The sequence below is a fragment of the Sturnus vulgaris genome, chromosome Z (assembly GCF_052056855.1).
Source record: "Sturnus vulgaris isolate bStuVul1 chromosome Z, bStuVul1.hap1, whole genome shotgun sequence".
Lineage (NCBI taxonomy): Eukaryota > Metazoa > Chordata > Aves > Passeriformes > Sturnidae > Sturnus > Sturnus vulgaris.
In genome coordinates this window covers 70,817,707-70,845,194 of record NC_142283.1, presented here as the reverse complement: position 1 = coordinate 70,845,194, position 27,488 = coordinate 70,817,707, and the positions used below count along the sequence as shown (strand labels likewise).

Below are 27,488 nucleotides of genomic sequence, written 5' to 3'. Positions count from 1 at the left end.
ATCCAAATGAGCCTCTATGTGTTTTTCTCAGGCTGAAGCAGGATGAACATTATTACTTCTGAAGAACGTAATATCTCTCAGAGGAAGCATCACCGGTATTTAATCAGTTTTACCTAAACTGCAGACTCAAAATGGGGACAACAAAGAATGTTAGCAAATCAGTTGAATTTTTCTCTGTTTTTCTATTCATAATTTTCTGGACTTGATTCTATCACTTCTGAAACATTAAACTGAAACACCACTGCTTCAAATAAAAGTGGAAAACTTGCATGTTTTATATTGTTTCAATCAATCTGCAAAAGTGCACAACAGTTGGCAAGAGATCAAAAAGCCCAACAGGCACTGAGGCTTCCCCAAACATCTCCTTTTTAAACTGTCTGAAAATGAAATTGTAAGGTAGCATGTCATGCATTGCTGGCAAGTATCATCAGCTTTCACAGGTAATTAAGCTAAACTACTTTGATTCTGACATGAAATACCTTCCCTATTTATAGACAGAGGACAGTTGTGAGAGCCACATTTTCCTTCAGCGCAGAGCTACAACTTCACTGTTCTGTACACCTGCAGCACCCTCCTTGCTCCCTGAGCTGGATGTAGACAGGCATGGGAGGAGGCATTTAGCTACTACTCCCTACTTGAAGTCACTTCTTGCATCCTGAAAGATGAAGTGAGCCATAAGGGAGCACCCTTAAGCACTGTCTAGCTTGAACGCTGCTTGTTGGATCACAGTAAGCCTAAAGGCAACATGATTAACTACTGCTGCTGTCAAACAGTTTGACCTTAAGGAGGATATGGACTCAAAGATAGTGATAGTCCTACAACTGAAGTTTTGAGTTAATTCTACATCTAAGTATAAACTGGGCTGTAAATTGAAAATCAATGTGTAAACCACACACACACACACACACACAAAAACCACACCCCCACGGTGAGCTGATTCTAAAGAATATCCATAGATCTTAAAGCCCGTGGCTATTTTTCTATTTGATTACTTTTGTATACAACACACAAGTTAAATAAATACTAATGGAGCAAACGGTAAAAGATGCAGTCAAGTATGCAGAGGAATACAAATATATTGATATAAACATTTTGCACCATTTTCAATAGAAAAAAATGGGAAGCAATGTGCAAAATAACGAGATACTTTTGGTTAGTTGATACTGTCTTTGATTTCTCTTAGGATTATCTATCTCTTGATATTTATTATTGCAGTGACACAAAGCTACTACAAATACGTTCAGTTGTTCACAAGCAGCTGCTGTGGCTGAATCTTTAACTTAAAACTGATGGTCAACAGCATATTGCTATATGTCCTTTTTTCAGGAAATCACACATCAGTTAATTAATGTACCCACCATAGCACCTGTATTTAATAACCTGAATAAGTGGGTTCCAAGGCTGAGTGATTCACTCACTTTTCAGATAGTGATTTATGCCTACTAAGATACCCTCATGAGAAATTTAACTCTTACACTTTTGTAGAGCAAAACTCTAAAGGTAAATTACAAAAAAAAAAGCAAGCATCTAACATACAGATTTAAATATTTGTCTAACATACAGTGCTCCAAATTCAAAATATTGCAATGCAGTGAAGAAAAAATCAGTTTTGACTATTCCAATAAACACAGTCTTGTAAGAGCATGTTCCATAATCTATGGGGATATAATTCACAAGAATTTAATTTGAGACGATCACTGGACTAAATTAGAGCTTGGACATCATTTATTTTATTTATACTTATTTTTATTTATTGATTTAATTAAATTAAAACTACAGTACTCTGTTCAGTCTTTTCACAACAGCAAACTGAACAGATGAAGTCTTCCATAACCTCATTTTTTTTCCTGAGGTTTTGTTGTCAATATATGACATATATTGTATATATTGTATACTGTTCTTGTATTTTACAGCATTGTCAATAGCTATGCAGATGAAAGAAGAAGAAAAATTAGACATGATTGGAGTACTGTAAGTCTAGTTCTGGTTTTCCCCATATTGATATTACAGAATTAAACTGACTTCACATTAATATTTTTCCAATGGCTACTTCTAAATTAATGTCTGAATTGGATCAAACAAATTAGATGTTCATGGTATATTGTATTTAAGTTACACCAGTAATTTAAAATGGAATGAGAAAACTGTATTTGCAAGCATTTCATATGGAAGAACAGATATTTACCAAACAAGTTGGAACACCTGGACACGTGGCTTTGAGCCATGCACAGATGGTCTGCTGTAAATCGACAGCTTCAGAAATATCTTAGACTTGTTATGCACTCATGGATCAGTTGCATAGCACATGCACAGGGAGGATGACATGTCCTGGATTCACCTAATGCACTCCATGAGCTGGGAAAGGCTGATCTCCTCCTTGTTGTCCACAAACAACAACCGGAGAGGCTGCTGCTGCTATCTCTATCGCTCAGTATTGCAGATTATCCAAGAAAGCAGCAGGGTAGTGGATAACTTGCAGTAATTTACTGGAACACTGTTAAACTAGTTAGTTGGTTTAAAGAATAGGAAAAAAAAAGGTGGATTCTACTCATTGTTTCCTAAATTAGTCATTACTGGTCAAGGTCATTCACATTAGTGAGCTCTAATCGAGGGTGGACCAAGTGAAAATAAGGACGGATTTATCTGTACAAAATTAGGAAGAATGCAAGAAGGGGAAAACGTTTGAGATGTAGACAATATATTAAAAAAAAGTATTCGACTCTGTACCTGACATGAAAACTAAAAGTAAGAAATTAATAATGAAAGAAGAAATAGGAATGAGAAAAGTACATGTTTTCTAATCCTTTAACTTTGCAAATTAATGTTGTTTTTCATCACAGTGCATTTTTCTCCCAGAACTTAAACTGCAGTCTTTTAAGTCAACTTCTGCATGTATTCTAAACACTTTGGTGTTATTCTATTCTTAAATATGTAAGCATTAAACATTTAAAGTATTGAATATGCTCTCATCTCTAAGTTCTAATTGTGCATTTTCTACATTTTAGAAGGTTGACATCATATTGGACTCACAGAAGTGGCCAAGTCTTCACTGTCCTCTTGCTTCATTTATTACCCTGCTCTGATAGAAATATCTTATCAGGAAAGTGACTACTCTCAAAAATGAAGCAATGAAATCGGGTCCATTTCAAGTTTTCTATAATGGCTTTAAAAATGCTGCAAAAAGCCTGAACTCACTTTGATAAGAGGTATCTTACACATAGAAATTTTCTGTAACTTTGATGAAATGGCAAAGACAATAATTTTGAGAAAAACACACAGTTATTTTAAATAATTAGATATAAAAAATAATGAAATGCAGGAGCATTGATAAAAAGGACTCGGATGGCAGGAAAGAATAACCAAAATTAACAAAATCTGCTGGCTTTGGCCAGAGGTTTCAATTAACCTAAAGGAAAAAATAAAGCACTAAGACAGAAAATATATCAAAAGTTAATGTTAGAAGTGCAGCCATTATCATAATCAGACATCTCATTTCACACTTTGCCTCAGATGCTCCCTTCTCAGCACATGGGACACATGTCTCACATGGGACAAGTATCAGTATTGAAAAAGGTTCATCTGGCATTGTCTGCAGATGAACTAACATTGATTTTATTTTTTTTTTATAAAGGACATGTAATGTAAGAGATACTTAAAAACATGTAATGGTTGATATATGCAGATAAATAATTAAAACTTGGGGCTAATTAAGAAAGACATAAATCACGTTCAATGTTAGACAATACAAGAACGAAAGGAAAATTAAACTCCAGAGACTGCCAAACCATGTCAAATGCAGTTGCTCCTTCCTCCTTACTTTTTATGAAAATTCAACTAATGTGTAATATTGCATTTTTAATTAGAAAAAGCAGAAATAATTTAATGCTTAAGTAGAAAAAGTTTAACTTCTTTTAATACAAAAAACTGGAATGAATTAATACTTGTATATTGGAGGTTTACTTCAGTAACACATGCATCTATATTTACTACCAAAGAAGAACACTGTGCTGAAAACTGTTGGCAACTACTCCCCACCCCAGAGTGCTATAAACTTTGTTTCTTAACCCTGCGACTTTAAAGTACTTTTATATTGGTATATTTTTGCATGAATTTTCAACAAAGATAAAAGAGAACTCCAGCACTCATCATAATTTAATTATCTCTTCCACATTCACAGCTCGCATGAAAACTTTTCTATCATTTAGTTTATAAAGATTTTACTTACACAAACAAGAGTCTTTTAATCCAACTAATTGAGAAATGCATTCACTTCTTAGAATACTCCAAGTCTGATACTTATACCAGGCACACTGCAGGTACGCTTTTACTTGTGCACATCTCCCTCACTCCTGAGGGACACTTGCAAAGTGAAGAACTGACAGGTCTTGATCCTGCTAAGGTCATAGGGACTTAGCTATACTATAGCTTTGTTTAATCCTCATTGGTTTTGCCTACTGAGCACAAGGCTGTTTCCCTGACAACACAACAGCAGTTACCACAGTATGCAGAAGCACATATTATGTCCAAGCTTAAGGTATATCCCACCTGAAAATATATTATTTAATGCTATTTTGTATAGCAAGAAAGAAAGAAGAAAATAAAAGCTGTGAAGGTCTTCCGTACACTCTTACTTCTGTTAAGCTTGTTACTATTTCTTCAAGGACGTTCCCTAAGTAGGTTGAACACTTCCGAAACTCAGTTCTTGAATTAGTGAGTACATGGAGCAAAAGTCACAGTAAGAAGCAGTGGAATGTAAGGGAATTACTGAATGTTTATATAAATTCCAATCAAGTGCGAAATGCAACATGAGAGAAAGCAAAAAAATACCACTTGAAAATTTAACAAGAGGGCAATAATTGCTAACATAGAAAGGGAGGAACCACCTGGGGTTTAAAGTGGGAAGTTTGGGAACAAGTTTAAAGGTAGATATAGAAATGAGATCGTGAGAAACTACACTCTGCAACAATATTTTACATAAATCCATATAGACAATGGCTATGTTTCTCAGTTCGAAAGAAGGATTTTACAATAATTAAGATAAAGTGTGAAACAAAAGAAAACAAACACATCAGAAGATCTGCAGCTGAATAAGGAAGATCTGATTCTAGAAATATTCTTCAGTAACTAATAGAAAAAAAGAAAAACCACTGAGAGAGTAAATCTAGCCAGATAATTTCTTGTACTTCACCGAGAGCATGCAGTACTACAACACGTAGAATAGATCCTATATTAAATTACGTCATTAGTTTAAATTTGCTTAAACAATGCTGACAGGGTTTCTGGTGGCAGATTAATTACCTGGCCACATATTAACTAATTTAATATGAAAGTAAAATGCTGTTAAAAATCTTTTCTTGTGTGCACTGGCTAATGCAACAGAAATGCACTATGTGATCATATGTACTCTAACTCCATTTGCACCAGTTAATTCAGTATTAATAACTGAAACTTTATTCAAGAAATGCTCACTGACAGGTGTCTTAGTGATTTTAGCTGAGATGATGTCAGACTGAAGAAAGGAAAGGAGCAGACAGTAGCTTGACCTCATGGTTAATGTAGGAATGTCCAAGCCTCAGTCAGGCATTGCAATGGACTTTCCAGTAAAAAACAATTAGAAGACTAGGATTTAATCAATTGACAAAACAGCAGTTTGTTTCTAAGCAACACAGGTCACCAAGAAGACATCACTCCACTCATATAATTGTTTTCCTATTGAATATAGTTGTACATCAGCTTTCAATTTTCTTTTTCAAATACCTCAAGTGTACAAGCTTACGTGACAAAAAAGATCAGGCTAGCACAACTATGAAGACAATTTCCCATGGCACTGACCTTCCATCTTGAGGAACAGTGTCTTAAAATGTGAAGAAAATTATTGTCGGTTTGGGGGAGTCTCTTTGGCTTTGCTTAGTTAGTTTTGTTTTTACACTCCCTAAAAGCAATGACAATGAGTTCACCTGACTGGCCCACATTTGCCAATTTAGCCCTGGGAAGTTGGAAAAACTATGAATTCCATAGCTTTCAGAAAAAAGTAGAATGTATAATTTGACTTATTTCCCTACAGACTTTTAAATAAATAAAAATTAAAATATTTAAAATAAATATTAAATATTTAATTATTAAATAAATTAAAATATTAAAGAAATAAATAGTAAAGTAAACCGGAACAACTGAAAGAATGCAATAAGAGAGACAATATCAATTTTCTTAGATGCTAAGATAGTACAGTGATAAGGAAAATGTAGCAGGCATGACAGCATAACCACAGTTACTCAAAGTAAGAGCATTTGTTGAGTACTATTTGTATTTTAGTCTCCTCATGGTTCATGTTTTTGAGTAAAATTGTGAAAAGTTATTTCGAATAAAATAATGCTTATACAAAATTGTTACCAATTATTTGCTCATTTCAGTTCTGAGAAAGCTTTCACTTACACACGTGACTGAACCAGACAAAATGTACACATTGAAAATACAATGAAAAGAAACTAAGGGGCTTTTGGAAAACAGACTGTTTAAATTATTTTTTTAAAGAGTGTTCAGTCTGTAAAGACTGTAAGCAGCTTGCACTATCAATGCTCTGTGAAATCACTGTTATAAAAGATTTTACACATTCTAAAAATAATGTTAACATACAACTAAACCATTAATTAGACATTAAGCCCTAATGATGAAAGAGTTTCATCTAGGAGTTAGACTTTTATAAGAAATACGACTACATGTCAAAAGACAGCTAATGGTATTAGACAAAGTACTTACAGCAAACCCCCAGAGTTAATTCTTAGAAAGTTTGAAACAGGTAACAGTTGCAAACACGGTTGTGCTGACATCATGTACTTTACATCTGTACAAAAGAAAGGAAAGGAACTATAGTTAGGAAAGGAAACTTATTTTCAGAACTACCTTGAAATTCAATAATTACTTTATTTTCGTAAGTACCTTTTCAGCGGCAAAACACAGAAAAAAATAACTACAAATGCTTAAAAAAGAATAATGACTAATGTTACAAATCTAAACTTAAAATTATTTTAAAATAATTACTAGTGAATAAACAACAATGATTTCAAGTTCATTCCTTTCTGGAGGAATATTGGCTGGACAAACGCAAAGCTAAAAGGATTATCGGACTTTCTACAACAGAAGAAGGAATAAGAAATAGGAAAAGACAGTGATCAAACAGAACACATGCACACTCAAGGTCAGTTCATGACTAAAAGCAAGATTTTCACATGGTAGGTCATGCTCACACCCATTCTAGAGGAACTCGGAGTTCCTTACGTTCCTACAATAGTCATATAAGAATGAAGATAGAAATTATGTTAAAATATATTTGTGCTAATACTAAGGTATGGAAAACAACCGAAGTTACACTAAAAACCAAGTTCCAAATAACATATTGATCACAACTGATAATTTATTACAGTGAGGACTTCAGTGAATGGCTTTCTTAGCATATATGGAGGTAACTTCTGTCTTGTCAGTTAACTGAGAATCATCAGAGTTATGAACACCTCCTTCAAACACAGGCTCCTCATGATTCCAAATCTCCATTTCTTGTTCTTAAACAACTTATTTCCTCTTTGTTGCAGAGGGGGTTCTACCAATCTAGCAATCTAGCCAAGAAATTCCTCTAAAAATTCCATTATCTATTTCCTTAAGTTTCGATGGATGTCTGTAATCATACCGTAACACATATCAGTTGAAAGATTGCATTTGTGAGATAATTTCTGTGTAAATACTGTGTTAAAATGGATACTGAACTGAAACTATCAGACTTTTCTGATTCATACACAGAATTAAATATTTCTTTTCTTCTAAGGACTCTGGTAATTTGCCCATATTCTCTATAACTTATGTATCAGAATTTGTTGATTTCTTTCCTATGAGATCACTTCTTTTCCCAGATCCACTAGTGATTAGATCCTTCCAGACTATTGGGGCTTAAACACTGAAATATTAATTTGACAACTCCAAAAGCATTAAATTATGTAAACAACACAACAAGATTACAGAACTTCAGCCAACAGGAACATTTACTTTCTAAATGCTCAAAATATTGTAAAAACACAAACTAACAATGCAAAGAAAGCAACAATAAGCAGTCACACATACCTCAAGGTTAGGGCAGCTGGAATAATTTGTCAAAGTATTACAAGTACAATTAACAGTTTTAGCTGAAAAAGTAATGAAGTACTGTTTCAATTCATTTTTTTTCAAAACACCTTATGTGTTTTAATATCTTTTGCATCTACTAAACTAACTTCAATTTTAAAATTAAATTTAAATTTTCAGTGTGGTTGTTAAAGAATTTAATCAAAACAAAGCATTATTAAACATGCAGAAAATAGTATGTTTTCATGGCCTACAAAGGAAAAAAAAAAAAAGAGAGAAAATGGTTAAATAACTTACATCATGTTGCACAGTTCAGGGGCCTGAGCAAGAGAAGGATTTGTTTCACACTACTTGTTTCAAAATCTCTAAGTATTCTTTCAGGCTCCTTTTCCTGACAGGAAAATTAAGCATAGGTTAAAAAGGGACCACTAGACACAGACACCAAAATCAGACATAAAATTATCTATTTCCTAAAAACTAATGTAACTTTCAGCATTAGAGAATGTAATCTTTAATGTGATGATGATAGATTCTTCTTTTTTTCATAATTAACGATGCCTTTTCAAGTGTGATGATCACTGGAAGTAATAATCTGAAACAACCCAATTTACCAACATCTCAATGTATACAAGTTGTCATACAAGTTTTCAATCACTGAAGTTCCAATTTCTATTTTTCTATAATAATTACTTTTCATTACAGCAACTACTTTAAGACATGCAAGAAACCTCCACTAATCTTAACGGTTTTACAGTAGTAATCCATGTCTAACTACATGCTTGTCTATATATTCATTCTTTATCTTTTCCTACAAGAGAATGTTTTTTGGATTGCAGAGTCAAAAACGCAAGGCATAATTTGCTGCTTTTCAACAAAGATATGAAGTTGATTTTGCGGTCAGTACACCATACAAGGAAGCATGGACATACAATTATACTTTTGACCTCACCTTTCTCCAGTAGAGTAAGCCTTATAAAACCAGTCGTAAAAACAGTCATGGCAGAGTCTCAAACTCCTCATCCAAGGTATATGCCATTTAGATATTTCAACATTTCATCATCCTTCTAGATGCAAGTGGAGAAATACAGTCTACTCAGTCTTACACAGTCTGTAAAATGTCACAAATATAGATCAAAATATAGATCAAGTAATTGTCTCTGCTGGATAAAATTAATCATTTCAGAGAATATTAAAAACTCCTCATTAGCAACTGATTAAAACAAAACAAACTAAGACTTCGTGTAGACTTTATTTCTCTATTTGCATTGAGAAGACTGCTAAAATTTTACATTTTAAATGGCATATTTCATTGCTGAAGAGTTTGAGACTCTAGTTCCAGAGTTGTCTATTAAACAAAATACTGTTTATACAATGAACATATTTCAACACAGTGCAACAAATCTATTACATTTTCATATTAAGAGAAAGTTTAAACAGTATTAAACATCTTGTATCTTTTTTCAGTTTCAGAATCAAATAACACAATGAGCTCCATGCCAGGAAATTTATACTTACAGCAGTTTCAGTGTTGTTAACTTAAAAACCAAACAGGTTATATTGAGATTATTAATTATGCTGTAGTCAATGTCTGGAAAGTCCAGGAATGTACTGTTCAATGATCTGAAATTATTAAAGACCTCTTAATGAAAAATGAAAGCCTGTATGAATGACTAAAAAACCCCAAAACAACCAGCCCACAAACAGCTTTTTTTATTTTGCTGACTATGTAATGGATTTTTTGCAATCTTGATGTTCTTGCTGTCTGTAAAATAGGGATAGAACCAGAAGACTTCAGCTAATGTATCTTCCAACAATGTAGTTGTTTCCTATGTCAATCTTCTGATTGTTTTTATAGAGAGGTCATCCTTTCCTAAGCAGAGGGATAAATATATTTACAAGCAGTCAGTAGCCATCTCATCTGTAAGATGCTGGGTGCACCTTAAGTTAAGACACACAGTGATAAAGCATATGACTTAATAAGAAATACAGGATTCTCAACATGAAGAAAAAAAAATTTTGATAGGTAATAAGCTCTTACTGGCACAAGTTAATCACAAGAACTATCACAAGGAAATACATTATTTTCAAGTTTGCTTTGCCTAGGCTGTTCTATTTCAATCTCCAGTACAATACAAATCTGTCTCTTACGTTCCTTTCTGTTATCACACCTCAGTTGTTGTTGCCTACTCCTTTCACTCAGACTAGCAAAATTACATTATTCCAACTTCTGTCACTACTGCCATCCCCTCAAACCAAGTGACCATCCACTGGCTTCCTCGCTGTTTCTTGCTTCTTGAATGGCTCCCAACCCTATGCTCCTCATCCACTCCATTCTTAAACTCATCTCAGTTGCATAGAACCTGTTTTTGAGACAGAAATGGACTTGCAATGGAAAGCAGCTTAACTTCTATTTTTTTAATATGAAGTGGCAAGACACCTTCTGCTTTGTATATTAGCTTTCATATATGCAATACATATATTATACTCTGGCAGTACAGGTCCTATTCATATTATTTCTTCTTTATTTAACAGTAAGAAGAGTTCCAGTTCAGTTTTCAGCAGACTTAAGTTTTGCAAAGGTTTGTCCAACTCAACAAAACTGCACTTCCAGAAGAGGTGGCTTCCCTTTCAAGAGGATCATTTTCATGGAATTAGCACTCACTATCTTGGAGAAGATACATTAATGGAAAAACCCAAAGAAGGAAAAAAATGAACAAGCTGTTCCTTAGATCTCTTTCTGTGAAAGGTACAAAACAGCATATTTGCTATCCCTGGTTGGCACAAAAAATTAAATAATAATTTTTCGTATCAGCTGCCTAGAACATACTTCGGGACTTCTGTTCCCTAGGGAAAGAAAATTTTAATTCAATCTGCTTCAAGACTGATGACATTAGTTAAGCCAGTCATTATGGTGGCTAACAGCCAAATTTCTGTCCCAGTCATACACATGGAAGTGTAATGATGATGGATCTGCTGTGTCATTCACCCACAAACTATTTATCTACTGTGATAATCATGAGTGCAAATAATACTAACTGCAAAGACAGAGATGTGTAGTTTTTCTCACTGCTGTCTCAAAGATTGGAGAAGATCACTCAATGGCCAACAAATAATGAAAGATTATGTGCAAAACTTTTGATAATTCTGCCCAGTGCAGAAAACCTTGCTGCATATTTCAAACGGCAGACTAATAGAGATGAGGAAAACGTGCAGCTATTTTTTTCACAAACAAATCTATAATTAAATGCATGTGAGGATTGAAACTAACATGAATTATTTCTAATATTAACTGCCACAAAGTCTTAGCCCGGTGATGTCTGAAGAGCAATTGGTATTATCTCCAGATCACTATTGATGTGATTAACATATCAATAACTTGTACTAATACTGATGGAGAGGATTAATTAAATTATACGTAATTAAATTATTCCCTTTTTGGTTCTGTTGTTACTCCAAGTAGACTCAAATAAAGCAGAAAGAAAGATTAATTTAGGAAAAAAGCTATGGTTATAGAAAGTAAACCTCACATGTAACATAAAAAGTGCGTCCTATATACCAAAATCACTGATGGTTTTACATACACCTCTTCAGCTTTCAATGTTTACAAAATAACTCCGAGTAGATCCAGGTCATCATATCAATCATAGTCTGAAAATGCTCCTCAGTGTTAAGAGGAAGCTGTCTAGCACATAGTCCACTCATACATTGATACATCTCTTCAAAATCAAGACCAAATACTTCATGGATTGAGATTTGTCATCATCATGCTATCCAATTTGGTTTTGACTCCAAAGCTTAAAACATTTCTTCAGATTCCAATATCAAATTCTGAATTATCACCTATGGGGGACAGTCTGAGGTACAGCAGAAAATCTCCTCTCACCAGTGTATACTTTATTCATGCACCCAGACCTGGCTACCAATGCTCTTTTACCAGCTATGATAAAGTCAATCTTAATCCTGACCACAATTTGCACTTTTACTCACCTTATGGGCAACCAAGTGCTCTTTAAATAAAACACTACTCAAAGCCATTTAGACTCAACCATTGGAATATAAAATCACCATCCACTTTGTCCATGCAAATAATAGTAAAGGGAGTCAATGGAAGTTATTTTGTATTGACTTATATTTCTGTATCCAATTATTTATCTAATCATTCTGGGACTGCATGGCTGTGTTTGCCTGACAGGAATATTACTTCCAGTGATTGGGGGAGAGTGTGCATGGAGGGCAGGAAATATATTTTGCTTACTGTTTAAGACAAACAACTTCTGCTTTTCGTGCTCCTCATAAGGCTAACCCAAGTAGTCTTACAGGTATTCAATTCCTTATTAGTTTAGAAAATAATCACTTTTTTATGGCTGTGCTTGCATCAAGCTTTCCCTTGATTTAAAAATCATGTACCTCACTTTGGGAAAAAGTAATTAACAGACAGTCCATCATCTCTTAGAACAGGTTATTCTCCTCATACAGTTAAATTATACAGTACCAAGTCATTCTTGTACCAGCTTAATAACTTTAAATATTTACAGGACACTAGAAGCCATTATTTCTTTCCCAACATCAATATAGTATTATTAAAAAAAAAAAACCTTCAACGAGTTTGAAAATTCTTACGCCAGTTCAAAATTTTTGCTTTCCAATATTATTGCTCTTTCCTCTTTTGACAGTGACCACTGTTAAAGTGAAGATAAAGATTATCCCTCAGGGCCATGAAAAGCAATTGCAAGATGCATGTAATTCCCATTTTCATTTTTTTAAATGTGTATTTTTAAATACGTTGTATGGAGTAAGCAAAAAACATTGAGTAAGTGTGGCAGTGCACTCCCCCTGGCTGCACTGATCGCAGAGATGCTCATTAGGGCTCAGCCTTGACAAACAGCACCTGGACTAACCTCTTGAGTTTATTAGAAATATTGTCTGCACCCAAGAACTTGTGCTGTCTAGCACAAACCACTTTGGAAACTTATTTTGCTTGTCTGAATAACAACTTCAATGGAACAACATGTTTGTAACTGAAGTTACTAACCTGAACTATGGCCAAGACTGAAGATTATTATGACTTAAGCTAATTCTCCTATGATGCTAGAAACAGTGATCCTAAGCAGACCCTTCCTTTACAGAAGTAATTCCTTGTCAGAACAGATTGTTAGATTGGAATTAATTGGAATCAACTGTCCAGAGAGATTGTAGAGTCGCCATCCCTAAAGTTGTTAAAGAAACAACTGGATGTTGCACTGTCTAGCAACCAGGCAGTGACCAGTCAGAGGTTGAAGTTGATGATCTTAGAGGTCTTTAACAATAACGATAAACAATTCATAAACAATTCTGAGCTCTTCTGGACTGCAGTGGTCTGTGATCAGCAAATTCCTCTGGGATTCCTCTGAGTGGGGCACCTCCCAGCAAGTCTGGCGTACTCGGAGGACCAATGAACGACGACAACAGACCTTGGGCTGATAACCCCACTCCTCGAGGCTCAGCCTGCTGAGAAGATGCAAAAGCATCCAATGTGAGTATTTCCCTGACCCTGAGGGAAATTTTTCACAAGTGATTACCTTATCCATATACCTTCAGGTGTGCAAGTGTGAATAAGCTAAAGCGAATGTACTAAAAATCTTGCTCTCTTAGATTGTTAAATAATTTAGGTTTGTAGGCTGAGGTGAATTACGGTTACTGTAATTCACTGTACTGTACTTACAGTAAATCACAAGTACTATGCTTACAGTAAATTATATAGAATCTTTTGATAGATTATTGAAATATCAATTAAATGCCCTATTAAGTGCTGTTAAAACCTGAAATCATTACTCAAGTCTGGGCCAAGTGCTCTAGTCCAAAGCTTGTGACCTTACACGACTATCTTTCTTACGAGCTTTTACCCTTAATCCTTTCTTATCCTTGCCCTTTTTCCATCTCCAGCCTACACGTAGATAGGTTTTGGTTGGTTTTAGTTTTAGGTTGATTGATTTTTGGTTCTAGTCTAATTCTTCACGTGTATGCTTTAATCATCGAGTAAGTAGAAACCTTGCTGAAGAACATTGTTGCATCTTCACTTAAATATTAAACCTGCCCTGGCCACCACCTTTGCTGGTGATTCTTTGAGCAACCTAAAATACTCATTTGCAACAGTAAACTGGTAATGGTGAGCATTTTCTCACAACACTAAGCTACAGATTTAAAACGAGACAGCTTAACATAAAAGCTATAGTGCTATGTATGCATACTCAAGTCACATGCTTACACAGACACAGAAATAGGTACATAAACACAAGAATAGACATTCACTAAAATTCATTCTGAAATATTGAAAACATTTACCCACGTGACCTATCAATGTAAAAAAAAAATCCCACCCTGATGCAAATACACATCTGCCTTGATAATCACATCACCTGCTTCCAAAATTTATTGGTATGTGTGCAAAAAAGCCCATATTCTTGAAAAAAAAACCCAGGGAGTTCCTGAACCTTCCATTACAGAAAAGTAAACAAAAAGCAACCAAGAAAAAATATACCAAAAATATACAAAACCATGTCTGTTTGCAATAATATTAAATTTAGCAATTAATCAAGTAAATTATGAAGATATATACAAAAAGTAATTTAACAGCAAATGCATAGGTAAAATTTTAAAGACTGTATAAGGCAAAAATACTCCTTCAGACTGACCAAAGTAGGATCAAAGTGAGAAATAAACAAAAAGTGACAGGAGAGCATTAGACTGATGATTCAGCATTAACTGATGATTCTCTTATAGTTTAACTTCTTTTATGAGAATATTTTACAGTCTAACTAAAATTAAAGAAAAAGATGGTAACACCATATCCACTTCTAGTGATGCAAAACAATTCAGTTGCAGGGGGTTGGAACTACATGGTCTTTAAGATTCCTTCCACCCCAAACCATTCTGTGGTGCTATGAAATTGTAACAAACATATTAAACTTAAAACCAAAGAAAAGGCTGCTGGGCAAGATGACCAAAGCAGCATGGTTTAAGCAGCAACATGGTCTCTGTCTGCTACAACTGCTAGTTTAAGATGCTGGGATTTCAGAGACTGTCTCTCAGTTAAAAAATTGACTACACCCTTTTTTTATAAGGACAATAAAATAAATGGATAGCTCAGTATCCAGCTGTGCATAGCACACTAACAATTAGTCCCAAGTTACATCAATTAATGAGCTTCTACCAAATAACACATGAAAAAAGTCAAATGTTAAGCTAAGAAAGAAACAACAAATTATAAAATATGGTTTAACCTTCACCTCACACATGTTCTCAGGCATCAGCATCTTCTGTATTTAATTCCTATCATAATTGGATTTCTGAGTCATGGCAATGCAAAAACAATAATTACCAGCAATAACTATAAATTACAATGTATAATTTTCTACTTCATTTAAATATATAATCTGCCTATACAAGCAACAAAAGGACCACACCTGTCAGAAATGAGATCCGGCATATTGACCATAATGTCAACTCAGACTGGTTTCTAGTGATTTAGCTGCTATCATTTTGTTGCAAGGACTAATATTTTGTGCCACAGCATTTGATTTTGTTTTCTTTAAAAAAAAAAGTATGACATGAATTAGATAATGAACAAGCTCTCAAATTAGGAGAAAAAAGCCCCATTATCCAAAACGACAGAATTTTATTTTCTTTAAAAAAAAAGAAGTATGACATGAATTAAATAATGAACAAGCTCTCAAATTAGGAGAAAAAAGCCTCATAATACAAGCTCTCAAATTAGGAGAAAAAAGCCCTATAATCTAAAACAGAATTTCATATTACATCCAAATTTAAATTGTAAATAAAAAAATACTAAGTTGTATAAGAACAGAAATAAAACTGTTCACATATATGAAAAAAATCTCCCAACTTTACAGCTTGACAGAAAGCAAATCTTCACATTCGGTGTTACAGTACTGTAGCCAAAATATTAGAAGAAAATAGAAATGCTTTTAAGCAGATTATGCTTTCTCAACAATAATTACTATGTATCTGTTCTGTTCAGGAGCCATAGCAGTATGAACAGGTATATTATGAAAAACAAGGTCACGTTTAGCCTCTTAAGTCTGTGTCACGAGGATATGGATATAGCAAATGTGGCCATTTTTCCATTAATATAATTAATCATAAAATCCTTTCTTAGATTTTTAGGTTACTGACATTTTAAGGACTGAGCAAGGAAATATATCAATGTTCTCCAGCTAAACAAATAGACCTCACCTCCTTTCTCTACCAAAACAATTTTTTTTTTTAATTGGTTATGAATGGACTGAACTAAAAGGCTTCTGCTTCATCTATTTTATTATTTTACTGATTTTTTCCATACAGCTAAACAACTAAGATTCTAGAAAAAATGGTAACTTTTTTCCCTCAAAGAGTATTAATCAGAACCTCTTGCTTCAATTTGCTCATGGTCAGGGGTACTAGTCATTGTTGACATTCTCTATGATCTAAAGTGGTATTCCTATTCCGTGAGGCATGCCCTATCCAGAAAAACTGCTTTAATGTGCATTGCTTCATTAATGGTTGTGTAATCTCTATCCTGAACTTGATTATTAATGATTTTATCTTACCACTTGACATACTTGCTGGCTTGAAGGTGCTGAAATGTTTCCAAGCTTTCGATATGCCAAAATACAGAATGCATGTGTTTTATATTACATAATGAAAGTGCTTATCATACATCAGTAGTTTTTAAGAACACTGTGATAAATCCAGGTCCACTAAGCAGTTTGATAGCAAATTTCTGTTTATCTTTAAAAAAATTTAACTGTGATATACCTTCATTTTTAAGCTGTCAGTAATCACAATCCTTCACAAAATCATAAGCATAGCATTTTAGGACCTTATGCTTAACTTCTTTGATCTCACATAATTTTTTCATTGTAAATATTTTTTTCTGGCTACTGTAGATCAGTAAAAAACTGTTAAACTCTTTAAGTTAAACTGTTAAAGAGCTGGTGATAGAATTTGCTAGATTCTGTAACTGTAGGGCAGAATTATTTCTCCTAAACTCACACATTGTATTCTTTCTTTTGTGGAGGTATTCCATCTATTTAGATTAGGACTTTTACTTATATTGCCAAGACCCGATGTAAATTTCGTACAGCACAGAATCATCAGGGTTGGAAAAGATCTTCAAGATTCATCCAGTCCCACTGTCAACAGAGGACCACCATTATCACCCCAAGTGCCATATCCAGGCACCTCTAATACAAAATCCCTGTGGAAAATGAATTAGTTTTACAGACTGATTACCATATGTAAGAATTTTTGGTCTTCTAGTATTTCTGAGATATGAAATACATATGAAAAGAAATGGAATCTCAACGGAGTAAAGCAGAAAAAAGAAGTCCTCTCTTCAGTGAGGAAGCACACAACTTAGAAAGATGAGGGATAGCAGAAAAAAATGTGAAGGACAATAAGCAGGTCTTGCACAAGAGAAAACAAAAGCTGGTAGAAATAAAGCTAGTAGGCTTCCTGAGTACTTACAAGCTCACAAGAACAGCTGTCAGTAAAAAGTATAGAAGTATTAGTTGAGTAATGAGGAGGAAGACAGGAACATAACAGAAAGCAGAGGCTGGAGAAATATTAATAAGATTCAGCTAGAGTCTGAAATGGAACTTCTGGTAGAATGACACTGGGTTTTCTATTATTTTTTTGGGTTTAGCAGTTTTGCTCTTTCACAGCACAGAGTTTGAATTTATTTATTTCTGAAACACTATTCCAGAGAACTACAATTACAGATTTACAAAAGTAAACGGACTATATGTGGAATACACACTACACCTGATTATCTAAACATAAGGATAAATAAGGCTTGCAAAAGGAATAATATGGCATAGTATCTACAGTTGTCTTAAGAACTTACTGACCCATACAAAGACAATGCATGCAAAAGAAGAAATAATTTAGATTTTTGCTCCCTCTGTCTCCATTTCTCCCTTTTAATGCTTTGTGTTTCAACTGTACAAGCTTAGAAATTGAGACAAGTATTTCAACTACATGAAAATAGTCCAGAGTCCAAATGGTGACAAGAGACCAGCCAGCCAGGGTCAGCACAACATAGAGGATGAAGAGAACAACGGTAACTTTCTCATCAGGGTAATTGGGAAGCAGCAGTATCTTATGATAGGATTAACTTTTGGAAAAGTAATTACAAGTCAGCCTAAATTTCTAAATTGTATGTTTAAAGGTTCTGGCCACTACACCTTAGCCCAGACTGTTACAAAGTTAGCAGACAAGTGAACTGTCAACAGATTAACAATTCAGTAGGAATTTTTCCTAAGCATTATCATTCATCTTATGTCTCTATCATATTTATTTTACTGATTATGACTGAATTTGGATTAAAACAAAAATGCGCCTCAACTCCAAACTGTTTTCTCCTTTAAGTAACATAAATATCTCCAACGATCTCTTGCTAAACCAAACTGTAGTTACAATTAACTAACTCCTTATACAGATTTGACATCTCCATTATTTAGTAATTACATCATTTATTCTTCCATTATTTGTCCTGAAATTCCTGTAGTTTATCACATTGCAAAACATGCATTTCTTTCTGCTTGTTAAATTCCACATTACAATTTATGGCATCATAAACCATGGCTGAACCACACCTTCATTCTCTGAACAGTTTAAGGGATCCTCCCTGAAAACGAATGATCAACAATAAGTTCTTCTTCAATGATGAGGATATGTTCATTATCGAGAAAACAAACGCTATAAAGATGTATGGAAAGAAACTAACCGTATTTAAGTTTCTCTTGTGTAATTCAGACAAAGAGTATAACAAATTGCAAAGTTCAACAAAACAAGAAGCTACAATTACTGAAAAACTATATTCCTAGGAGATGCTGTTCTACATGCTGACATGTTATCTACAGGATGGAAGTACATACTTTAATCTCACAAAAAGACTGGAAGGAGTAGCACACAAAAACAGAAGTGAAGGAGACAAGAGAAACAAATTATCTAAGTGTCAAAAATTCTCACGAGGAAAGCAATGTTACTTCCTCTGTTTCAAGAGAAATAAGCTAGAGATATTTAATAAAAATGCTATAGTCATTCTCTTCCTTTTGCACAAACAAATCTAAACGATACATAGCATTGGACAACAGAAAAGAAGAGAATAGAGTATTTCAGTTAGAAGTGACCCAGAAAATGTTTAAAGAAATTGTATTTCTGTAGTTACTTAAACTTCAATGTCATGATGAAAGAAAAACATCATTAAAACAGTGAATCACAATTAAAATTCAGGGGGAAAAAGCAATTATTTTATTTTCTATTGTAATAAGTAATTTTATGGGAAAGAAACTATGCTGCAGCAGTAAGAAAGCAATCACTATTTTTTGTTTATTTATCATTTGAAACATTGAACACTGTGTTTGCAAAAGAGCTTTCAAAATCCCTGTATGTTTTCAAAAAAATATTTAAAAGCATATACACATATACTTATACACCTATATACAATCTATACCTAATTTTTGTTACGAATCCTCATTTATTTGTATTTTAGTTATATTTGATATTCTATATCTGGTTCTTCTCTTACCATGGAACTCAAACTGTTAAAAACACTCATTAAAAAGGACTGTTGAACAGAGGTTCCCTAGGCAGCTAATTACAAGCAGCAGCTGTGTAACTTCATAAACAGAATTATGTGCATCTTAGGTTCCATGTCTCATATTATGCAATATACTATTAAATTTTATTTACATAACCTATACACAAATACGGGATTAATTTGATGCTGTATCAGACATAAAATCTGTCAGATACAATTATTTCTTGTTTCAAAATTAAAACAATTTTTCTGCGCTTTACCTGGCCCATTTAATCAACATCATGCACTAATCCGTTAAAAAAAGTAATTCAAACCAAAGCACTGAATTTAATTGTTTTAAATTAAGTTTATTTGTGCTTGTCTTTTATAACTTTGTGCCTTTTCTTATTCCAAATACAATGATAAAGAATTATATGCTCATAGAAAACAAAAATGTACACCTAAATCTTGGAAAGACACCTTATTCAAAGTGGAGAACCAGAGCTATTCTGTTGCAGGAAGACTCTTCTCATTTGTGCAGCATGTATTAATCGTGTATCTGCAGCAGGTATCAGTTAATGAAAGAAATTTATGCTGCTATCCAATGGTAAATGGACCAAAAGATAGATTAAATCCACTTCATTTACATATCTTATTAATTACCATGCAAGAGAATTTTTACCACAGAAAACGTGAAAAAATTAATTTTTAAAACAGAAAAGAAAGAAGAATTTATTAAATTGTTATGAACAGAAAGAATTCTACTCAAGGCTATAGTAAATTTTCAAATCCTCTACTGAACAGAATTACAAAGAAAGAAGAAATTCTACTACCAACTTATTACTGTTTGTATAAGAAAACATCTAATACCCACTATTTTAACTGCAGCTGAAATAGCTATTTTGAATAATGCAGCCTGAGCATCTGAATCTGTTATTGCCAAAGTGAAAAGAAACTGAAAAGAACAAAGAGTCACCTCTCAACTGACAATGAAAACTGGTCTACCTGAGTATATGCCCGGATTAAGGATACTTCAAATTCAGTAAGGTTTCCAGAAGAGGCAGAAAGAAAAGAGTGCATTCCAACTATTGTTAATGATTCATTCTGACAAATGCTGCTCCTCTGCTGCTAAAAAAGAACTTGTAATTGATATAATTTCTTTGGGAGCACTCATTCTGCATAAAAAGATAAACACACTGACAACTAGCTGAATCTAAGGTGAAAAAACAGCCTCTGAAACTCAAGGGCAAAGTAAGACATGCTAGATTTCAAATATAAGCTGTGTAAAATGAGTTAGAACTTACCACATATGTTCAGAATAAGGCACAACCTACATATGAACGTGGGCATAATTATGCAAATTTGAAGGCAAATGATCAATGGTTTTCTAAGGTATTTAGCAAACAGATATTCTTTCCAGTCATAAGATCTTTTTAAAGCTGGTGTACTCACCAACTGCTTCTGTGTATGAATGGCAGCCCAACCACGATTTTCTTTGATTTTAATTTCAAATCTCATTCATACAACATTTCTCTAGGATGAAGCAGGACATCCATCAACCCTCTGGGGAAAGAAATTCAAAACTGTAATCTGCAAAGACAGTGACCTGTCCAGATGGCAGGTGCCAAACATGCATATGCCAAAGAGCTTACAGAGTACCTGTAGGAAAGGTACTGAAGGGGTTTTGGGCCTACCACTCTCCACATGACTCAGATGGACAAAAGGGATAAATTTTTGCAATTGAACCTAAAGAAAAATTCTAATAGTTTCTACCATCATTCTGGAGAATGAGACGAGAATGGTTAGTGTTGCTCCTTTAGAAATCCGACATAACATGTTTCAGAATGTGTGTAAATTACTTTCGAAACAAAAGGCATGTATAAGCCTTGGTAGGACAGAAGGGTTGGGGCAGTAGATGAGAAGGAGAAGACACATCATCAGATGTGAAGACCTGAGATATATGAAGTAGGAAATAAACAGAAATATATGGGTAAGAATAATTTTGATTGCAGAAGAGAATACGAATCAACAAAGCAAAAAGAGCTGGAAAAGGGAAAAAGTGAGATAGCTGAAGAAAATCAGAAGCAAGGTAGCACACTGTTTTAGAGGCTTACTACTGGTTTAATCACAGAATTTTCTACACTGTTTCATGATCTGAAGTGATTCATCAGTAACAGTAAGGCAGTCAATGCCTCAGCATACAAGTTGCTAACTTTCTGTCATTTGTTTAAAAAGATTATCTGTGGCACAACTCAAAACATAAACAATTGGATGGCTTTTTTTTTATCTTTCACTAGTGTCTGTATTCAGTCATTCTATATGAAATTAAACTTTTTTCCAGAATTTTACTTTTTTTAAGGCAGGCTGCTTATTCCTGTTTAAATCTTCTAGTCAGCTCACATGTAATCAAATAAGAAACTGCTTACGAATAATTCAAAGTTTTGTTAAAATTGTATTTCCACAGCCATTAAGCAGAAGCACAATACTATCCCTGTCATTATCAGCAACTCCTACACTCAAGAAGAAAAGAAAACATCTATTGGAATCAGCCTGAGAGCAAAATTATACTGGCATAAGAGGAAAGATATGAGCAACTTGAAAGAAAAATCATTACTGCAGAAAAGAAGTTATGTTCTGTGTAGTAGCATTACTGTGCCATGATGTACCATTAATTTTTCGTTAAAAGAAGCAATTGGGCATGTTAGCCCATAGTCTCTCCTTCGTCTAACTACATCAAAATCACTTTGATTTTAACTATTCACACTATCAGTTTTACCCTAATTAGCTAAGTCCTGTGGACTAAAAACAATGTCAAAATCTGATGTTTTACCAGGAATACATCTAATGTAGAGCATGCTTGACCAATGTTCCCTTTCAACAGAACAAGAAAGAACTATCCAAGGCTTTTAAGTGCTGGTATTTGTTCCTAGAATGCTAGCCAAATTCCAGATCACTTGGTTACATGATGCTTATTTGATTTCCTTCTCTGCTTCAAAAACAGACAGAGTATTCTTAGTTTTATATTCTAAAAACATAACTGAACAGAATTGATAGTACACAGTAGCCATACTATTTCTGAAAGAAAAAGTAGTTGCCTTTCAGTAACCTCCAAAAGGATTCTTACATTACACACATTCTTTAATAATGCTAGACAAAAACCACAGTAAAAGAATGCAGGACAAATGTGCACAGTTAATGAGCACTTATTGAATAACAAAGATAAAATACTAGCTGATGAGGCCTTGAGAGTATTCTAAGTACTACTCAAAATGTTTCAGACCATTGTTTATAAAGCAATCCATAAAATTATATACTTACAATTTGCAGTTGCCTAGAAAAATCTGATTTATTAACTGGATTTTTATCTTGCAGAAACACTATGCCAGAAAATGAATTAAACTGTGCATGACAAAAATGAACCATCTAAACTTTACTTACTACTTTACTGCCTTCTTTTTTCTAGAAAGAAGAGCTGGAGAGAGCTTTCATTCATCCACACCAAGCACAAAACTCACTCTATACAAAATAATGACTACAAGAAAAATGTTCACATAATTTTAGTTCAGACTGTATTGTGACACAGATGTTAGTGGATATGTGTAATTGCTAGGGTTGACTAATACCATCTTCTGACAGTATGTTTTACATACAATTTCCTAAGGCAGAGAAAGAGTGACTCAGAATTTCAAGACTCTGCTTAAGCCAAAGAACGAAGGCAAATTGTGTTGCCTTGATCCTCTTTGTTCCATCCCTAATGGAACTCTCTTCTTGGCAAGCTACCTGTACCAGTCACATTCCTCAACGAATCTTTGTTCCATTCCAGTCTCTAATCTTCAACTTTTTTTATCTCTTGCCTACGGCTTTCCCAACTAAACTCCTATTATCCCACTCAGGAAGCACGGAATCCTCAACCCAAAACACCAAACTTTCGATAAAAAAAAACCCAAAAATAAAGGAAAGAAAGTGGTAATAAACTCAAAAATAAACTATTAAGAAGAAGCAGATGCTTAGAAATGGGTAATGAAATTCAGTGAAACCACAGAAACATCTCCAAAATAATGTCCTTAATCCCTCATTTCTTATGTTTTAAAGACTTTTTACACTCTTTAAACACTTGTTTAAAGCTGTATCAACATGCCAGTCTTTATTTCTCCTGCAATTTACTGTGTCCTTAAGACATGTATGTAGTCATTATTCAGAGAGATTCTAATGAGCTTACTACTTCCTTTCATTTTGCTTATGTGAATTTTTAATCTGTCAGGCAGTTTGGTTCTTTCTTTCCATCACTCAGCTTTTACCGTTCTAATGCTCTATTTTACTGTTTTGATGCTTGAAACAGTTAAGAAGCACTGTCTACCTTAAAGCTGCAAAATCTCTCCAAAAACTTTCAATCAAATTCAGTAGCAGCTTTTAAAAAAACAACCAAACTAACAGACAAAAAACAAACCAAGCCCCCATCTGCTTTAGTAAATCTCTAAGTAGTCTCATTAAGCCAAATGGCACTGACATTTGAAATGTTATTCCACATCATATTCCTTTCTCCACTATAGCAGATTGTAATGCCTGCCAAGAAAATCACACTGGAGATAACGAATTCTCGCTTGAAGCTGAAAAATCTTTCAGTCCTTAATTGAAACATGGAATTGCTATAGCTGAACTAAATGGAACCATATTGTCTCAGATACAGACAGTTATGGATTTTGCTTAAAATTAAATCATCTTCTTCCTTACTTGGTTATCAGAACAAAAAAGAATCATAACAATCAGCCACAGTACTCGTTCCTCATAGTGGAAGCACTTCGCCCTGCCTCTTAAAAGCACCAGAACTACTCTGTGCTTCTCTTGCCTTAATCTTGCCCAGTAATTAACTGAGATTTACTCAAACTGAACCTACATACTAACAATCCATTTTGCAGTTAAGAAAACAATGCACCTAGTCACCTAGTATTTTCCAGCACACAGCACACGCCATAACTTTCCAAACCTCATTATAAATTCATATCTGTATTGAAGACACTTTCTAAATATAAAGAGATTATTTAACCAGCAAATACAGATCTTGTATATGTATTGTATGTATCCCCATTAGCATTGCAAACTCTTAATTCTGCAACTACTTAAGGTGGAGGACTTTGTTTTGCAGGACCAGTACAGTGGACACACACCCTAGTGCTCTTTGTGCATAAAAAGATTAAATTATGTCATAGGAACAACAATTCTCCAGAGACACAACCTCCCAGGACTGGGAGAAAATAAAGATGGGCAGCAAATATTAATATAAAATGCACCTATTAGACAATCATTGGAAGCAAGATAGCACTTGAAGCATCAGTTCAACCTAAAAGTCAGATGCCTAATGTTCTTGTTTAAAAATAACAAAACAGCTAGAGAGCTGGAAAAAAAATTAGCAGAGAATGCAATCTCAAAAATCAACAAAACAATGCCATTCTTTGCAAAATCAAGGGTAATTATTTTTTTCACACAAAGCCAGGTTAAGCTATGGAATTCTTTACCACAAACTACTGTCAATATTAAACTTTTACTTTATACAGATTCAGAACTGTCTGCATGTGTTCATGAAAGGAAAAGTTAATTGTATTAGCTTATGTCAATGCATGAAGTCCTTCACCACATTCAGTGGTGACAGGGAGAGTGTTCTGTACAGCAATGGAATACATATTAACAGATCTTAGTATATTATTCCTCCCTATTTCTTCCCCAAAAATCTTTTACTGATCATTGTTAGAGATAAGAGACCGGACTAGACCAACATGGGGTGTGATTCAATATAACTGTTTTGTGGCAACAGAGAAAACCAAGTTAGAAGTCAGGACAAGCTTCCATGGTTCTGTTCTAAGAGCAAGTAGGGGCCATGGAGCTGAGAAATGCAGCAAGCAACCACCTGCAGAAACATGTGGCAAACACAAACCTCAAGATCATGATTCTTTTGTTTAGAGCTTGATCCTTTTCTGCCCTCAGCATAGACATGAGGCCTCAGAAGAGAGTATATGTGAAGGGCAAATAAATGAAAAACTAAGGTTTAAAGAGGACTTGATCATTTGCTAATTGCCACAGAGGATAAATACCCTGAGATTAGCTCAGGTGGTTAGAGCATAGTGCTAATAATGCAAGGTTGCAGATTCAAACCCAGTATAGCCTATTTGCTTAAGAGTCGGACTTGATGATCCTTGTGGATCCAACTTCCAGCAAAGACTATTCTGTAAGTCTGTGATTCAAATAACGTAAAGAAAAATAAACTGGGACAGAATAGTGAAAAGCAGCCCAGCGGAGGCTATTTAGCTTCTTTGTAACTTCCCAGGAAAGAGAAAAAACAAGAAAATAATATAATCCATAACACTACAAGCAACAAACCCCCACCACCAAAAAACAAACAAACAAAAAAACCCCAAAAAAGCCAACAACCCAAAAAACGCAAAAAAAACCCCCCAAAACAAAAAACAAAACCCCAAAAAACCAAACTTTTATATATATATATATATATATATAATATAAATATTAAAAAGAGTATGTTTATAAACAGTCTTGTTGATACAGGAAAAGCAAATTTTGGTGCACAAAAGGAAACTTCTGAACCTATACACTCTTTAATAATTCTGTATCATTTTACTGCTGTCACTGTCAGCACAGCTTCACTCTATTTAATTCCAGAATTCAAGTACTGCTTCATTTGACTTTTCTTAATCTTAGTTATAGTAAATTGCAGTAATTTCTTCTAATTAATTCCCCCTTCAGTTTATTATCTTGAACATTTTGAAATAATTTGTCTTTTTGTGATAAAGTTAATCAATATTCACCTTTAAAACTGGATTTTGTAATTTTATGCTTTATGCATACCACTATTATGTCCATGTTATTCAAAATTCATGTCCAAAAAAAACCCTATAGGCTTGGTCACATCATTTTTTGTTCTCCATATGTGCAGTTTCTTTCAGACAGGCAAAAGGAATTAAATGTAACACATGGTCCCTGACACTTCAATTTCTGCTCAACAGGTTGCTGCCTGATATCTTCTATTCCTTCGACTATTACAAATTCAGCCTGTGAACAATCCTCTCCTCTTTCATAAAATGCATGAAGTTTAAAATAAAGACAGAGTCTTAGGTGAAAAATTCATATGCATTCCACAACCTCACATTACTCCCTAAAATCTACACCATTCAAGCTACAGAGTCCTGCGAAAAACCAGTTTGGAATGCCCTGTGGCATTCCTAGCAGAGATGTAAAAAATTAAGAGCACAGGAAGTAAACAGTGTTGTTATTTAAAAACACTGGTATTTTCAGCAAGGGTATAATAAGGGAAACACTTACTTTACTTGTTTTCTGCAATTATTTTCCTTCAAATTGTCTCTGGACTCAGCTTTCACAGTGCAGAACACAGACATCTTTCCAAGTTCTTAAATTCAGGGAAATAATAAAGTAAAATTTGATTAATACATTATCCTATCACTTCTCAGAATAAAGAAAGCTACATTAATTTGTTAAAACAGATTTAGATGAAATAGCAAGCCACTACTGAATTTAAACATAAAATTCCACTGCTTTCTCATAGTTCTAGTTTATCTAAGATTATGTCATCTCAACAGACAGAAAAACTCATGTCAATTTTGAACAAAATCAGGTGTTTAGAAATTCACTGAATATGATCATGAACTTGAAGGAATACATTTCCTTTAAAAAAATTAAACCTAAAGACACAGGAAGTACCAGCCTTTTAAAGTCAGAGTCATGCTTAATCTAAACACAATCTGGTTTGCATGTTTTAAATTAACATAAGCTTCTCTTAATGACTACTTGCAAC

General features: G+C 34.1%; 1 protein-coding gene across 8 annotated transcripts in view; it reads right to left on the bottom strand.

The window, feature by feature from the left end:
- PRLR (prolactin receptor) overlaps window positions 1-27,488 on the bottom strand; it is a 153,239-nt gene that overhangs the window by 124,113 nt on the left and 1,638 nt on the right. For 6 of the 8 annotated variants that reach the window (XM_088155901.1, XM_088155903.1, XM_088155902.1 and 3 more), the window contains exons 2-4: window positions 26,999-27,083; window positions 8,407-8,500; window positions 6,757-6,841 (exon numbers count right to left, since the gene is read on the bottom strand). The gene's annotated coding sequence lies outside the window, so the exon portion shown is untranslated. Of the gene's footprint in view, window positions 1-6,756; window positions 6,842-8,406; window positions 8,501-21,121; window positions 21,233-26,998; window positions 27,084-27,488 lie in introns of all 8 variants that reach the window. The other 2 variants (XM_088155908.1, XM_088155907.1) reach the window with 1 other exon arrangement.